This window comes from Lynx rufus, unplaced genomic scaffold (assembly GCF_022079265.1).
Source record: "Lynx rufus isolate CCGP_SWC_20201006 ecotype Redwood Valley unplaced genomic scaffold, mLynRuf1.p SCAF_15, whole genome shotgun sequence".
In the NCBI taxonomy this organism is placed as follows: Eukaryota; Metazoa; Chordata; class Mammalia; order Carnivora; family Felidae; genus Lynx; species Lynx rufus.
This window is the reverse complement of record NW_025814829.1, coordinates 60,934,376-60,950,711: the sequence shown is the minus strand read 5'-3', so window position 1 is coordinate 60,950,711 and position 16,336 is coordinate 60,934,376. Positions and strand designations below refer to the sequence as shown.

Below are 16,336 nucleotides of genomic sequence, written 5' to 3'. Positions count from 1 at the left end.
CAGCTCAGGTCATGATCTCACAGTCCGTGGGTTCAAGCCCCCCATCGGGCTCTCTGTTGTCAGCACAGAGCCCGCTTCGGATCCTCTGTCCCCTCCCCCCCCAACCCCTCCCCTGCTTGAGTTCTCTCTCTCTCTCTCAAAAATAAATAAACAAAAAAAATTTTTTTTTTAAATAGCACCGAGTTGAGGCTCTAGGTCTGGAGATTCTGATTCACGGAGTCTGGGCTGAGACCCAGGGGTCTGTCTTATGAATAAATAGCCTCTCTCCTCTGGTGATCCCGGTGCAGCAGGGACCCCGGGCGAAGCTGGGTGGAAACGGTCCGTCCACGGCGCGCAGCGCAGGTGGGCTTGTGAGAGCGAGCCTCCGGGCACAGCTGTGGCATGCAGCGAGGGTGTCAGGGTGCCTGTGGGCTTTCGGCCTTGGAGAAGGCCCGGTGGGCCCTCAAGGGCCTGCGAGAGAACAAGAGTGAGACAACAGGAAACACCGGCTTCCTCCTTCTGGTGTCTGAGGAAATAAGTCAGACCCGCCCACTGGGGATGCTCCGGGTCCCGTGCGCCCGAGGGCCCCCCTGAGGATCAGACGCGTGCGTCTGGGCGACAGGGTCTCTAGCTGGGGATCTCCCTGGTTGGGAGCCTCGCAATAAGGGTCGTCGTGAAGATTCAGGACAGTAGTCACTCCAGGGGGCTTGTAGGGAAATTTCTTCTCCCGCCCCTGGCCGTGCCTTGGTGGGGACCCAGGTGCTTCCTACAAAGGCTCTCGGCCCTTTCTACAGCCTTCCCTCCGCCAGCTCATCTTCCTGGCCCTCTGGACTCGCGGCCAGGGCCGCGTTCCCTGATTCATCCCGAGTCAGGAGAGAAACCCGATCAGCTCTCTGCCTGGAGCTCCAGCCACCGCTCACTGGTCAACCAACGGGTCAGGTGACCCCACCCACCCCAAGGGCCGGGCCCGCGGATCCGCACTGGGATCGCAGCCAGATCCGCGCAGCAAGGATCGTGGTGGTGGTGGGGGGGGGGGGGCGGGCAGTGGGGTGTCAAGCAGCCAGGATCTCTGCGGCCTGTCCCCCGCTGGCTGTCGCAGCAAGGTGGGGACGGAGCGGCGCGGTGGTCCAAGTGTTCAAAATCCACGTCAGGGAAATTCTTCCACAGTGACCCAACACTTCCTCGGCACTTGGAGGCCAGCACATCCTGGGTAAGGGCACAGTTGTGTGACCACGGCGGGGGGGGGGGGGGGGGGAGGGCGGGGGCAGGGGTCTGTCTGGCTACTGTATTCCTGGGAGACCAAACCTGGGGAGAGGTGAACACAGAAAACGCTGGATGCCCAGCGGGTTAGCAGAGGCTGGTGGGGGCGCTTTGGGTGCTCTGTCCCCTGGAGCTCCTCCACGGAGGCCCTCCCCTCCCCCCATAGCAGCGTCTCCCAGGGGGTCATGGGAAGGAGCATGAACTGATTCCAGATCCCCAGTTTTCCGTAATGTGAGGGGGGCGTTCCTCTGAGCCCCCTTCTTGGCCACATTCTCTGGTCCCTTTTCCTTGCCGGGGCCATTTTTCAAGTGTCCTTGGCCAGAGCTGCTCTGAGGGGTCATGAGGCTCTCCGGGAGGCGGGCGCTAAGGTGGAAACATTGGGAGGTCATCTGACTCCTACAGAACTCCCCCCCCCCCCCGCCCCCGCCCCCCAGACCGCTGATTTCCAGCTAACCACTAAAGGCCAGAACGCATTCCAGGCCAGCTTTAGCGGTCGCCTGGGAAACTGCCTAGTAACCGTGTCAGCAACTGAGGGTGTGCTAACACCACACATCTGAACGGCTTCTGAGTCCTGAACGGGACATGACCTTGAGCCGCTGCACTCGGGATTTCAAGGGTCCCCAAGACAAAGCCCAGGCAGAGTGGGGGCGGTGAAGGGTGGGCAGCATCTGGACGAGGTCCCCGCGGGCACCCGGGCTGCGGGGACCAGGCCCGCGGCCCAGCAGGGGCCCGAGGCAAGCTATGGCCTCCCCACCTCCTCTGCTTCCCTGGAATCAACTTGGCCGCCAGGAGGAACCTCCCCCACCCCTCACCCGCGGAAACCCACCACTGCGGACGGAGGCCGCCCATCTCCCTCCTGTTGGCCGCTTTGTTGGTGGGTTCAAATTGTCACCCGTGGCAGACAGCAGGGGCACACGGTACCTTTTCCTAAAGATTGAATCCCCAAAGCGAGAAACGGGGTCAAAGGTTACAGGAATTTTTCAGACTCTTGCCAAATGACTTTCCAAAATATCTGTGCCACTTTACAATATCACCGTCGGTGGATGAGGAACATACATGTCGCCCTGGCTCCTCTGGGTGGGTGTTCTTATTTTAAAAGTCTTGGGGCGGGGCGCCTGGGTGGCTCGGTTGAGTAAGCGGCTCAGGTCTTGATCTCAGGGTCGTGAGTTCAAGCCTCGCGTTGGGCTCCACACAGGGTACGAAGCCTACTTAAAAAAAAAAAAAAAAGTCTTAAAAAAATTTTTTAATGTGTATTTATTTTTGACAGAGAGAGACAGAGCGTGAGCGGGGGGAGGGGCAGAGAGAGAGGGAGACCCAGAATCCGAAGCGGGCCCCAGGCTCCGAGCCGTCGGCACAGAGCCCGACGCGGGGCTCGAACCCACGGACCGTGAGCTGACATCAAGAGTCGGATGCTTAACGGACTGAGCCACTCTGGCGCCTCCAATACCGTTTTCATAAGACGTAAGATGCACGAGATAATGTGGACAAAGTGCTTAAAAATAGACTTGTAAAAATAAATGCTTGATACATACCAAGCCTCGTCCACATTTCTTTCCGATGTTCCCCTGTGGTTTCTGGGCTTAGCGGTAATTCCCTTCTTTTCATTAAAGTTTTCATTAATATTAAATTATGTTTTGTTTTAGTGTCTGTGGAGGACTTTAAAAAATGCTTACCCTTTCATTCACGTGGACCTTACTTTGGTGTATGAAATAAAGTGAGCTTCCAAATGCTTTTGTTGACGAACCTACCTGTCCATCTCGCCCTTGGCTTCCTTGAGACGCCAGTATATCCTGATGTAAATGTCTCCATTTCACCTGAGCCAATTCAAACAGGTTTCTGTAGCTTGTGACCGAGAGAGCCCAAAAGTAAATTTCACCCTAATCACGGCCGGAGGAACGTCCCCAGCCAACGGGGCTGTGCTCCTGCGTGACCTGGAGGTTCCAACGCTGTCCCTACATCCGCGCGTCAAGGCACACGTAGCCACCCTGCCACCACCTTGACCTAGACGCCCCGACGCTGTGCTGCAGATTGAGACACATCCAGGAAGGCCGCTGTCTCTGACCCGGTCGATGGGCTGTCGAGAGACCCAAGGGGTAATGTGTGCGAAAAACCCATTAAAACCCACCATTACCGTCATCATGATCACCTCATTTCACCCCCCAAAAAGATCTGGAGCAGCGTACGAATTGGATGTTAATAATAAAACACTTTTGAAATGTTTGGGGATCCGTGTTTCGAAAATATCGATACTGTTTCCCAGCCGATAAAGGTGATGAGAGCAGACGTGGCTTTAGGTGCGCCCTGGAGGCCAGCCTATCCCCCCTGCCCCCTTGTTTTGTTTTAGAAATTCTTGGTTTTGCTGAGGGATTCACTCCTGTTCGGAGGTGGGGGAGGGCGTGTTGTTTTGTCACTTGGCCATTTTTCTTAGACACTAAGTGTATGCGGGAAAGTCTATCCCCGGAAGCATGTTCTCGATTCTCGCTGGGGATCAGTTTGCTGTCCCAGAGAAGGCAGGAGCACCAAGGAGAGGGAAAGGGAGGGCTATCACGACAGAGCAGGAACACCCTGGGGCCTTTTTCCTACTCAGTCAGATGCCAAGGGTGTGGCCGTCTTCCAGTTACAGAGGAGCTCACCCTGGCCTCTCCACTCTCCGTTTGTGCGGCTATTAAAGCATGTCCAAACCCTTGCACACGACAGAGGTCCCGCAGGAGCGGAGGGTCAAGTCCTTTTGATTTGTCCAGAACGATGCCAACCAATTTAGAAAATGAAAACTCTGACCTCTTGACCGCCCCCCCCCCACTTTGTGCCGCTCCCACATTTCCTGTTGGCCTGTGCCCGGCCCTTTCTTGTCGTTGCCACTCACCCCTGGCCCTTCTTGCGGAAAGACCCCCGGGATTGCCACATCCCACCTCTTTCCCCTTCCTCTGCTTCCTGGGAGGTGACACTGTGACAGCGCCCCTTGGTGCAGGCATAGGGAACGTGCACACCCAGAAGATGTGCTCAGACCATCATAAACACAGAAACCCTGAGCTAGAAGGAGGGAGAAGTCTCTTTCTGGCCCCAACCCAGGAAACTCCTCCTGTCCCCCACCCTCCTCTTCTGGGGCTCACCATTGGGGTGGGCGGGGACACCTCAGGTGAACAGGTGTGCCGAGGGAGGACTTTTGTTCTCCTTGCTCACGTATCCGATTCAAAACAGCCTCTGCGGGCAGCTGACTGCCTGTATTTATCTGGAAACACTGGTCTCAAACCACGGGTTATTCAAACATTCGGAGCAAAGATTTACATACATCCCCTGGGGAACCCTCCCCAATTCAAATGAGTTACGGCCAGAGAAGATCTTTTTTCTATAACTTGGAGATTTGGCTGCGAAGGATCGGGTCTTGCCGGAGAGGAAGGATACGGGATCTGCTTCTGGTGGCGTCTGAAGCTTGCCCCACCCTTCCGTTTCACGGCAGGTGAAGGCCGAGTCCTCAACGGCCCTGGTAGCTCACGGCCAGATGAAATTTCCCACGGCTCTCTCTGGTCCGGAGAGTGTGAGTGATGCCCCAGCGGGTCGCCGAGCGGACTGTCTGCGCCTGGCAGATACCTTATGAAATACCCAGGTAACTCAGGAGAAATGGATGGGTTTTAACGCTTTTGTGAGTAATTACGGCACACGGGGGACCATGCCAGGCCTCGAACATGCTTTCCTAAGGGCATTCCTTTCCAACGTGTGTTCCTGATCGCTTTAGCTGTTGGGTTTATGTATTTATTTACGTATTTATTATTTAGCTTAAGATTTATTATTGCCCCGGGGGCGCCTGGGTGGCTCAGTCGGTTAAGCATCAGACTTCAGCTCAGGTCGTGCTCTCCTGGTCCGTGAGTCCGAGCCCCGCGTCAGGCTCTGTGTTGACAGCTCAGAGCCTGGAGCCTGCTTCAGATTCTGTGTCTCCCTGTCTCTCTGCCTCTCCCCTGCTCATGCGCTCGCTCGCTCGCTCTCTTTCTCTCTCTCCAAAATAAACATTAAGAGTTATTATTGCTCATGATTCTGGGACTTGGCTGGGCTCAGCTGGGCAGCTCTTCCGCTCCGGGGATGAGTTGGCTGAGGTCACTTGCCGCCGTTAGCTGGGAACTTGGCCGGGGCTGGACCACCCAAGGTGGCTTCACTCACATGTCTGGCACCTCAGCTTGCGGGATGGGGGCTGGAAGGGCAGCGAGCTGGCTGGGCCTGTCCCTGTCCGTGCGGACTCTTGTCATCCAGCAGTCTGGCCTGAGCTTGCGCATGTGGCTGAATCCCAAGAGGGCAGAAGCAGACAGACCCTATTTGGCCTCTGTAAGGCCTGGGCCGAGACTGGCAGAGAGCGTCACTTCCTCCATATTCTCCCGGTCCAGTCAAGTGACAAAGCCACTCTGGGAGGGGTGGCGTGTGGTCTGGGGCTAGGAGGGATTTGTTGACACCATCTTTGAAAACAACTTGCCGCACTGGTGCAAGAAAGGAAGTCGGCAGGGGGGCACGTTTTGCGCCGTAACGTACAACTGTTTTCAATGTTACGCTGGGCTCACGTGGTCCCCTTACAGGGTTTCAAGCGGAACAGGTAGAAACCCCACTCTTTGGACTGCGGTGTATCCTCGTGAAAATCAAAGCCCTTCAAAAGGAGTCGACAGGGACAGAAGGCACATCCGCGGGCGCCTGGAGCTGGGGGTGGGGAGGGAGAGAGACAGCAGAAGGGCGCGAGGAAACTTTTGGGGGTGATGGAAAATACTCTAGGTCTTGGGTGTGCCGGTGGTTACCCAGGTGTATACATTTGCCCAAACTCCTTGAACTGAATGCTTAAAACAGGTGCATCTGACTGTGTGTAAAGACCTGGTTGAAAAAAAAAAAACAACCCAAAATCAAAACTGACCCGCTAAGAACGGTCAGAAAGGCTAAGTGGGAAATGCTGTTAAATAAAGCTGGTTCTAGGAGTATCCTCTATTTACAAACAATAGCAAATTCCTTCGGGGAGGGAAAGGAAGCCGAAGGGCTAAAGGGGATGTTTTCGTCCTTTCCAAAGCAGGATGCGGCTAACATTACCGTGTCCCCCTGCGGCCATTGTATCGAAAACACTCTATCATTTGCAAAATGTTGACTAGGTGATTCTTGGTATTTTATAGATTATTGGAGAGTGACTACATCCTGCTTCCGGGGGTGCAGGAAGGGCTGGGGTCACCTTGAAGCAGAAACAAACAACAACATGTGCGTGCGGGTCGCTCCCTGTTAGGCCGTCTTGGAGTTAAACTGGTGCCCCCATTGGGGAAAACTAACTGGTGACCTTTGCATAGCGCTCGGGTCTTCGGGCGTTCGGGTCTTCGGGAGCCGGGATCCTGCAAGGCGGGGGATCCGAGTAAAGGGTGCGCGTTATTCGGGGTCAAAGTGTCAAGAAGCGTTGTCGTTTAGGCCCTGGGGGGGGTGGGGAGGTGGGCAGATGGGCATGTGGAGTTTTGTTGCCAAATGGATCTCACGTAAGCACGTGGAGACGGGGCCAAGGACGACCAGGCTCTGAGATCCAGCTCTGGGGAAAGAGAGTGTCTTGAGTGAGCAGGAGAGGGAACAGCGTTGCACTCTTCTTAAAGGGTCCTGAGGCTGGCCAGGAATGCCCGTCAGAAAAGTAACGGACTGGGGCGCCTGGGTGGCTCAGTTGGTTGAGCGTCCGGCTTCAGCTCAGGTCATGATCTCACGGTTCGTGAGCTCGAGCCCCGCGTCGGGCTCTGTGCTGACAGCTCAGAGCCTGGAGCCTGCTTTAGATTTCTCTCTCTCTCTCTCTCTCTCTCTCTCTTTCTCTCTGCCCCTCCCCTGCGCAAGAAAAAAAAAAAAAGAAAGAAAAGAAAATTCCTTTAAGAGGAATGAGAAGGATCTTCCCCCGTGGGCGAGTTGGCTGCTTGTGGGAACAAGGGGTCATCACCCACCCTTGGTTGGGAAGGGTGGCCCGGGCTCTCCTGTGTTTACTCCATACACCAAGCAGAGCTGGGGCCCTTCTTTAAAGTCTCCTGTTTAAATGAACATGCACTTGGGGAAACATGTGTTGAATAGAAGTTATGAATAACTCACTGTATCCACATCTGCAATGATTGCAATTTATTGCAGCCATATCAGCAAAGCACAATTTTCCATGGACCACTGAGTTTTGTATTGCAATGGGCAGTAATCTTAGTCACTATCAGAATTCTACTTGAACTTCTAACTTGTGGGGTCAGGCCCAGGCCAAACCCTCTCTGGGGCTAAACTTCCTAGTGTAATGAATAAAGCATACTTGCCATTAAGGAAGGCAGGATGTGCCCAAGACGTCACTGGAGCTGGGCTCCCTGCGAGGGACCGGTTTTTCCCTAACCGTAATTTGCTCATCAGTTAATGTCCTCATGTACCCCCACCCTCCAGTTAGAACACAACTGTCGAAATTCGTTTCTTGGGAAATTATTCTGTTGAAGGGATATTGGAAAAATTCAGATCATGCACCTAGATTCATTATTATTAAATTATTCATTATTGGCAAGGTCTTCACTTTTACTCTTCTAAAGACTTTGGGTTAGGATGTTTTGGCCTCAGGCCAAAGGAAAAAATGTGTAACAGTAGATTTAGGCAATCGTAATCAAAAAACCTCTCCTCAACCTCCTTTTTTTTTTTTTTTAATGTTTTCATTTATTTTTTGAGAGAGAGAGTGAGCATGGGTAGGGGAGGGGCAGAGAAAGGAAGACAGAAGATCTGAAGCGGGCTCTGTGCTGATGGCCGTGAGTCCAAAGCGGGGCTCGAACTCACCAACCCTGAGATCATGACCCGAGTGGAAGTCAGATGCTCAACTGACTGAGCCAGCCAGGTGCCGCACCCCCCCCCCCAACCTCCTCTTTAAATGCTTTTTAACTCTCAAAAGACTCTATGTAACATTTAATTTTCCTGTCAATACTCTGCACAGGGTTTCTAGAGCATTCTTTGGAGTGAAGGCACATCACTGGATGGATGTAAAATCTCATCCACGGAGACACTCCTTCCAATATCTCGGGTTTCCCAAGTGCTTATAAACTGTCAGTGACTTCAAAACACCAAAGATTAATCCTGGCAGAGTCCAGAGGGAGAGGATGACCACCCCCAAAGGGGACATCTGTCACACCCTTGATGGTGTCCCCCAGCACCAGCTCCGAGGCTCGGCTCACATCTGGCAGCCTCATCCACGGAGTCTCAGCCCCAGGAGTCGGGATCAGCCCCAGGAAAGTCGGGAACACCTCAGGCACTACTCCCCAGATGGGACATGGGGACTCAGTACCCTCTGGGGCAGGGGAGTGGGGAGGGGTGGGAGTGACTCTGAAAGATGCTTCTAGCAGCTCCCTCGCCCGGTGTCTGAGGAAACTTATCAGTGACCCACGCCTCGCCCAGAAGGGCCCTTCTGCAGCCCACAGAAACCCACGGGGAGCTATCCTGGCTCCTAATCAGGCTCGGGTCCGTCTCTACGGCCACTCCCCGCATAAAGAGGCTCGGCGGCTGCCGTGGCCTCTGCCACTGTGATTAGCTGAGCTCCGTCTCCTGGCCTTACTGAGTGATGCCCGCTGGCTGGCAAAGCCAAAAGCTTCACCTTCCTGCTGCTAAGACGGGAGGGCTCCTCGCTGCCAGGCCGCGATGCAGTGTGGCGAGCACAGGCCTCAGATGCAGAGAAAAAAACCCAGGCCCAGAGGCCCCACAGCTTGGAACAACCCCCGCATCAGCTTCCCATCACTGCTGAGTGCAGGTGCCCTTGGCACTTCAGATCCCGAGAGCCAGGGGACACCACCGCCCGACCTTGGCTCCTACTGCCCTCTGCCCTGAGAGCTCCGCAATTGCTCCCCTGAGCCCTGGAAAGAATTCCTCCAGGGGCTGGGCTCACAAAGGTGTGTCTGATTGGTGGGACTCAGGTCACATGTTCGTGTCCTAGCTGCAAAGGGTCCTGGGAAATGTAGTTCTGGCCTGAAGATCTCTAAACCTAGGAAAGGTATTTAGAAAAGGTTGCTAAGCATTCTGCAGGGTCCCCCATTTCAATGGCTGTGGCCTGGAAATTGGCGTTATATGTGTTATTCATTTATTATATATATCCATATGTAATTACGTACAATTCATTCATTCATTCATTCATTTGAAATCTGCTCTTGTTGTCTCTTGAGAAGGATGAGGGGTTGCATCTGGCGTGGGTCTGGGTTTCTCGTTACCGCTGTAGCAACTCACCGAACGCTTAGTGGCTTAAAACAACACAATTTTATGATCTTATGTTTCTGGAGGTCGGACCTTTGAAATCAGTGTCACTGGGATAAAGTCAAGGTGTCTGCGGGCTGGTGTTTCTTCCAGAGGCTCTAGGGGAGACTCTGTCTCCCCATCTTCTCCAGCCTCCAGAGACCACCCGTGCTCCTTGGTGCACGGTGCCTTTCTTGTCTCACCCCATCCTCTGGCCGCCATGGTGAATCTCCTACCACCCCGATCCCCCCTGTCCCTCCTTTAGGGACCCTTGTGATTACATTGGCCCCACTCAAATAATGTCCCCACTTCAAGGTCCTTAACTTAATCACACCTACAAAGTCCTTTTCACCTGGCATTAGGGGATATGGGATTAGGATATGGCTCTTCGGGGGCCATGAATCACCCTACCGAACCCTAGTAGGCCAGCAGTCTGTCTACAGAAAGGGCCCTGGAGGCAGAGCGAAGTTCCTACGGTTGAGGGTCCAGTCTCCGTCCTTGCCAGTGTCCCAGAACTGATCCGGTTTGGAGAGAGTGGCTCAGGACCATCAGACACCAGGACGTTGTCGAATAAACTAGAATGTCAGTTAACTCATTTATTCCTTTTTAATTGGCCCTATTCCTTTCCAGGGGGTGGGGAGTCTGCCTGGCGCCCGAATGTCTGTGTGGCCACCCGGAAGGCTATTTGGTGAACATGAACTCAGGCAAACAGGGGTGGATGTTCCCAAGGGGTGTTTCACCCAGGGAGTGGGGAGGCCGGCATGCTGTCCTTGACGGATAACAGAGCTCACCTTACTCTTGGCCAGATGCCCTATTTGGACAAAACAGCCAATGAGCACGTTACTCCCTCATGGCGCACATTGACGTCATCACTAAGCGCCATTTCTTCTTCCTAAATATAAATATCCCCACTGCCGCCCCTCAGACCAAACCATCTCATCTGGACCGCCATGACACCCTCCTACTGGCCCTTCCTTGCCCTGGCCCCCTCCTATCAAATACTCCACCCTGCCGCCAGAACATTCTTCTTCAGATAAAAGCTGATCGCCTTGCTCCCTTATTGAAAGCCCTCAATGTACCCTTAGCGTTAGGGTAGAGCCTGTGTGTTAGTCCAGATCCCCCCGGAAGCAGACATCAGGTTAGGATTAAACGTGCAAGGCTTTTCTTTGGGGAAACATCTGTGAAAGAAACAGGAGAGGGAGCTAGGGGAGGCTGGGAGGGCCATCAGGGCAGGAAAGGGGGCGAGAAGGGAGGGGACAAGTGTCCTACGCTGCCGCGCGGTCCCAGGCAGGCTCAGCAAAGCCGCCGTCCTGGTCCTGGGACTGAGCCCATCTCGCCCCCGTATCACCCCCCACCCCCACCCCCCAGGCACTCAGTCACAGGCTGGGGGCAGCCGGGGAGGCCTCTTCCCCAGGGATTCGGGCCGTTGCACATGCGCTAGGTGCCCGTGCCTCTCCTGTGGCCCACCTCCTCAGCTCACGTCCTGCCCTCCACGGTTCTTTCTCGAACCCGAGTCTGCCAGTGCCGGTTGCTCTGCCCGGATTACCCAGCTTTACCCCCCTTTCCCTTCACCTTGAGTCTCCGCTGGAACACCCCCATTCCTCCGCCCTGTGCCATCCCCTGACTGTGCTCAACATCATGAGCACCTGGTAGGAGCCATCGAACCCCTCGTATGTGCTTAGATGCTATAAATAACCAGCGCGTAGAACCTCCTGACGTCTCACGAGGGGATTAGATCTCATCTGGCAGCTGTCTGCGTCCTGATGGCGAAGGATGGCGTCTGGAATAGTTCACTGATACGGCACAGGCACCGACCCACCAAGACAGAACCCCCCCCCCCCTCCATTGACAACCCATCCGGTCATGAAGGGCGGCTCGGCCTCTGACGGAATGCTGTTCAATTCCGAATTGAGGTGGGGGCTTCTGGGAGGCACCACATTTCGGGGCCCGGGATGGGGCCTGCTGGGGAGAAGCGGTCTCTAATGGAAATACTAAAATGTGTTGAAATTACCGCACGGGGCTTTGCCTCTCGGAGTCCAGAATTCACATTTGGACTCTTCAGACTAAGTCCAGTGGCCCCACAGCCGAGTGGAAAGTTTTCTCAAAGGGTGATCCTGCCTGAGAACCAACTGAGGTGTTTGCCGAGAAAGCAGATTCTTGGGCCACACCCTGTGCCTACTGAGTTGGAACCACCAAGGGTGGGGCCTGGGCAACTGCTCTTTTAACTGGTGGCTCCGAAAGCTTATGTGGTCCAAGTGCCACCAGGAGGCCACACAATCAAGCAAGGGAGCAGAGGAGCCGGCTTCCTGTGCCTCTCACACCACCTTCAACTTTTAGGAAGTTGCACAGAGGAAGGCAGGGTCTGTGAAAGCACTTTCCTTTGGACCGCGCCATTTTTCTTTTCCTTCGGAACTTTACCTCCGTTTTGGGAGCTTACAATTTGGGGAGGTTGAGTGGTCCCGGGAGGGCGGTCTGTTTTGTCACCCCCGTGGCCGACTTCCCCTGAGAGGCTCAGGGCCAAGGTCCCGAGAGAGAGAGAGAGAGAGAGAGAGAGAGAATTTGTGTTTCCTGACTCGGGGGTCTGGGGCCTGAACACCCAAGGCCATCAAGAAGGGCCTAAAAATAGAGCCCAGAGGCCCAGCCCAAGCCTGAGAAGAGGCCTCCCTGGGTTGCCCAAGAGGGATCTGGACAAAGGAGTCTGTCGCCCTCTAGTGGGAGAGGAGCTGTCTCCCTACCCTGCTCAAGGGGCAGGAACCCCAGCAGGCCCGCCCTGGAAATGCCACCTCCTTCAACTGTGCTACCTGCCTTCAGTAACTTCCACGTGATTCTAGAATGTGTTGCTATGACGCAAGCTCTTTTACTACCGAGAACCTTCCATTATCACCGGGTTTTAAGCTGTTCTCATTATTTCTCAAGGGGATTAAAACGGCTACCACTAGATTCTCACACCTAACAGCCTGTCAAAACACCTAAGCGCCGTCCGTCTACGAAGGCTCTTCTCCTGGGGGGCGCCCAGAGCTTTGGCACAGACCCTGGGGGACAGCGAAACAGGAGGAGGCCTTCCAAGCCGGGAAGTTCGGCTGCACCACTCGGGGCTCCGTCTGTGGGGACAGATGTCTCTGCTGGCTAAGTTATCCGCCCCCCCCCCCCCGCCCCCAGCTGAAGATACCAACTCAGTTACACTTCAATTGGAGCAGGGAAGCACATTTTGAGAAAGAAAAATACACATGAACAGCAGAGTGTCTAGTCAGGATTCGAAAGAAACCCCATTTTGACCGAAAGACACCGGGCTTTTAACAAAAGCTTACAAAGCAAAAGGGCATGTCACCTCACACAGGTGACGAAGGCTGCTATGAAAGACAGAATGAAAGAGAGAGAGAGAGAGAGGAATTGCCACCTGTGTGCACTGTTGGCGGAAGCCTAAAATGGAGCAGCCGCTGTGGAAAACAATATGGTGGCTCCCGAAAAATATTAAACACAGAATTACCATGTGATCCAGCAATTCCGCTCTTAACAGGGTCTCAAAGAGAAATGTGTACACCCATGTTCATAGCAGCTTTCTTCACAGTGGCCGCCGGGTAGAAGCAACCCAAGTGCCTGATGCGGATGAACTAAGTGTGGTCCATCCATGTGGCGGAATATCGTTTCAGTCGTGAAAAGGAAGGCGATCCTGACACCTGCCACAGCAGGGATGAGCCCTGAAGATCTTATGCCGAGTGAGATAAACCAGACGCAAAAGGGCAAATACTGTGTGATTCCACTTCCACGAGTGGTCACACCAGTGGTCAACTTCATAGAGAAGAATGTAGAATGGGGGTTGTTGGGGGGTGGAGGGTGCTGGCGGAGAGGGGTGTGGGGGTTATTGCTTAATGGATGTGGGGTTTCAGTTTCCCAAGAGGAAAAAGGTCTGAAGAACTTTGGGTGATAGTCATGGGTCAATGTAGGTCTGATTATAACAAATGGCACCACTGTGGTCTGGGACGTCAATAGTGGGGGAGGTTGTGTGTGGGGGGGAGGGACTGGGGTGTATGGGAACTTTCCCTCTGTACTCCCTGATCAATTTTGCTGTGAACCTAAAACTGCTCTCAAAAATAAGTTTAGGAATTTATTTATTTTTATTTTATTTATTTTTAAGTTTATTTGTTTTATTTTTCAGAGAGACAGAGACAGCGTGAGTGGGGGAAGGGAAGAGGGGGAGAGAGAGAGAGACAGAGAGAGAGAGAGAGAGAGAGAGAGAGAGAGAAAGAGAGAATCCCAAGCAGGCTGCACGCCATCAGCACAGAGCCCAATGCGGGGCTCGAACTCACAAAACTGTGAGATCATGACCTGAGCCGAAACCAAGAGTCAGTCGCTTAACTGACTGAGACACCCAGGTGTCCCTATTTTTATTTTATTTTTAGACAGAGGTGAGAGGGGCAGGTGGAGAGAAAAGAAATCTCCAGCAGACTCCATGCTCAGCTCAGAGCCTAACAAGGGGCTCGATCCCACGACCCTGGGATCATGACTTGAGCCAAAGTCAAGAGTCGGCCGCTCAACTGACTGAGCCACCCAAGTTCCCCCAAGGTTAGGAAGTTAAAAACCAAAGTTCTGGAGGTGAATGATGGTGCGGTTGCACACAATATAAATGGCCTTAACATTACTGAACTGTACCCTTAAAAGTGGGTAGGTTGGTACATTTCGTATTACATTACCACAATTAAAAATAAAAATGAAAAATTTAAAAAGGCAGGGAGGGAGGGGTGGGCTAGAAAAGAGATTGTCATCCAGGAACCTTCGAATCTTGCGTGTTTAAAAATGTCATAAGTAGAAGTTAGTGTTTTTTGGATATATTTTGAAGCCCATTTTATATTAACAAAAAATAATTCAAAATAAAAAGTGCCCGGAACAGAATGCGAAGCTGGCAAAGACAAAGATCTCCAGGCAGGCAGGCAGGAAGCAGAGGGATAAACACATTGGGGCCTTGGGACCTTTCCTCCGAGGAAACTGATTGGGGGCGGGGAGCGGAAAGCCCAGAGGGAGAGGGGCGTGGCCCGGAGAAGGAACTCCGCCCCTCCTGGGAAGCCTGCGAGTCTCTGCGCCAAGGTCACCAGGGAAGGGAAGGGGCCCTTTTTCAGGTTGGAAAGTTGCACTGGAGGGACAGATGAGGAAAGCTGGTCCGTTCCTTCCCCCCAAGAGCCTTTGCGATGCCCGCCCCCCCATCCTTGAAACCGTTAAGTGGGAGCTAGAGAGGATGAAACACTTAGAAAAAGAATGCAGGAAACCTGTCAGAAGCAGGTTTCAGATTTGCTTTTCCCTGTGAGCAGCGGGCCAATCTGAGTGAGGTTCAGGGCCAGGGCTCGGTGCTTTGCACGGTCCCAAAGACAAAACCCGGAAGGATATTCCGTATCGCGGTGCCGGGGAATTGGGACAAGCCTAGCAGGCCTGAGATGTGTCCAAACAGACAGGTCCCTTCAGAATGACGTCCGCGGGGAAAGCTTCCAACCACCTGGTGTCCGTCAGACGCTCCGCTGGCAAACATTCAGGATTGTGCAGCACAGTCCTCCTTTAGGAAGAGAGATAATTGACACGCAGATCGCATTGGTTTTAGGTGTACAACATAATGATGTGATACACGCATATATCGTGGAAGGATTCCACAAGAGGCTCACATAACACCCATCACCCGGCTCGGTTTTAAGTTTTTTCTGGTGATGAGATCGTTCCAAATCTACTCCCTTAGGAGCTTTCAAATATGTAACAGGGTATTGTTGACCGCAGTTACTGTGCCCTGCGTTACACCCCCAGGACTTACCCTTCTTACAACTGGAAGTTTGTGCCTTTTGACCCCCTTCACCCAGTTGGCCCACCGCCCAAATGAATAGATGTATCTATTCATCTTTCGATGGACACTTAGGTCATCGCCCTGCCCTGACTATATAAATAATACTGCAACGAACACGGGGATGCAGGTAACTTTTCGAGACAGTGATTCCAGCACATTCTTTTAGTGTCTTCACTGGTGGCAAATCTTTGCTCTTTCAGGGGTGGGTGGAGTTTTTGGAAACACCCAAAAGCTATTCACAGCTAACTGATGTGCAGGAAGAAAACCTAGCTGACCACGTCCCCCTCGTGGATCATATGCCGACTCCGCGGGCATCTTTAACAGGAGAAATCCAAAACGTATTCGAAGCAAGGCGTCCACGCAGCTGTCTTCCCGGTGATTATATGGAGAGGCTAACAGTACTTTGGCTATGAGCTGCGGACGAGTTTTCAAACAGCTTTATCTTCTCACGGTTTGCTCTCACCAACCCCAAATAATTGTGGCTCGCGGCTTCAAACACCCGCAGACAGAGCTCCGTGAAGATCTGGGGAAGATCATCAGTCATTGCTTGGCTGCTGCTTGAGTTTGAACAAGTTGTTGCTGACAGTGGCTGCCGCGTAGACCTGGCTTCAGAGAAGGCTCTGGGTCACACCAGTGTTCCTTTCAACTTACGCCAAGACCGGTCGCTCTTTAGCTGGGGGATGAAGTGTAGGTGTCGCTGAGCCTGAAATAACCCTTAAGTCAGCTCCCCGCGACTGATGCCACAGACCAGAGCCCGGCACCAGTCACGTCTCCCGGGGTCCACATGTATCTCAAGTTGCTTATATTCCATTTAGAGGCTACTCCTTCCCCCCCCCCCCCCAACCAGGTAACAATTTGAGTTTTGTCTTCCTTTGAGCATTTCCAGGACTGTGCTTTTGTGTTCGTTTCACGGAAACAGGCGAATTTCAAGCTGCATTGAGGAGAAAATGAGGCCATTTAGAGAAAGATGGTCACGTGCGGGAAGGGACAAGCACCCCTTCGTGGAGAGGCTGATGCTCTCAAGCTCTCCCGTGAGCAGCTGCTGCTTCTCCTCTTGGCCAGAAG

The 16,336-nt window shown here is 53.4% G+C and overlaps 1 long non-coding RNA gene across 1 annotated transcript; it reads left to right on the top strand.

Annotated features, from left to right (window-relative positions):
* Positions 1–569: 569 nt before the first annotated feature.
* On the top strand, positions 570–3,457 carry LOC124510483 (uncharacterized). The gene is made up of 2 exons (XR_006961695.1): positions 570–1,189; positions 2,883–3,457. It is a non-coding gene; the product is annotated as an uncharacterized LOC124510483 (long non-coding RNA).
* The last annotated feature ends 12,879 nt before the right edge of the window (positions 3,458–16,336 follow it).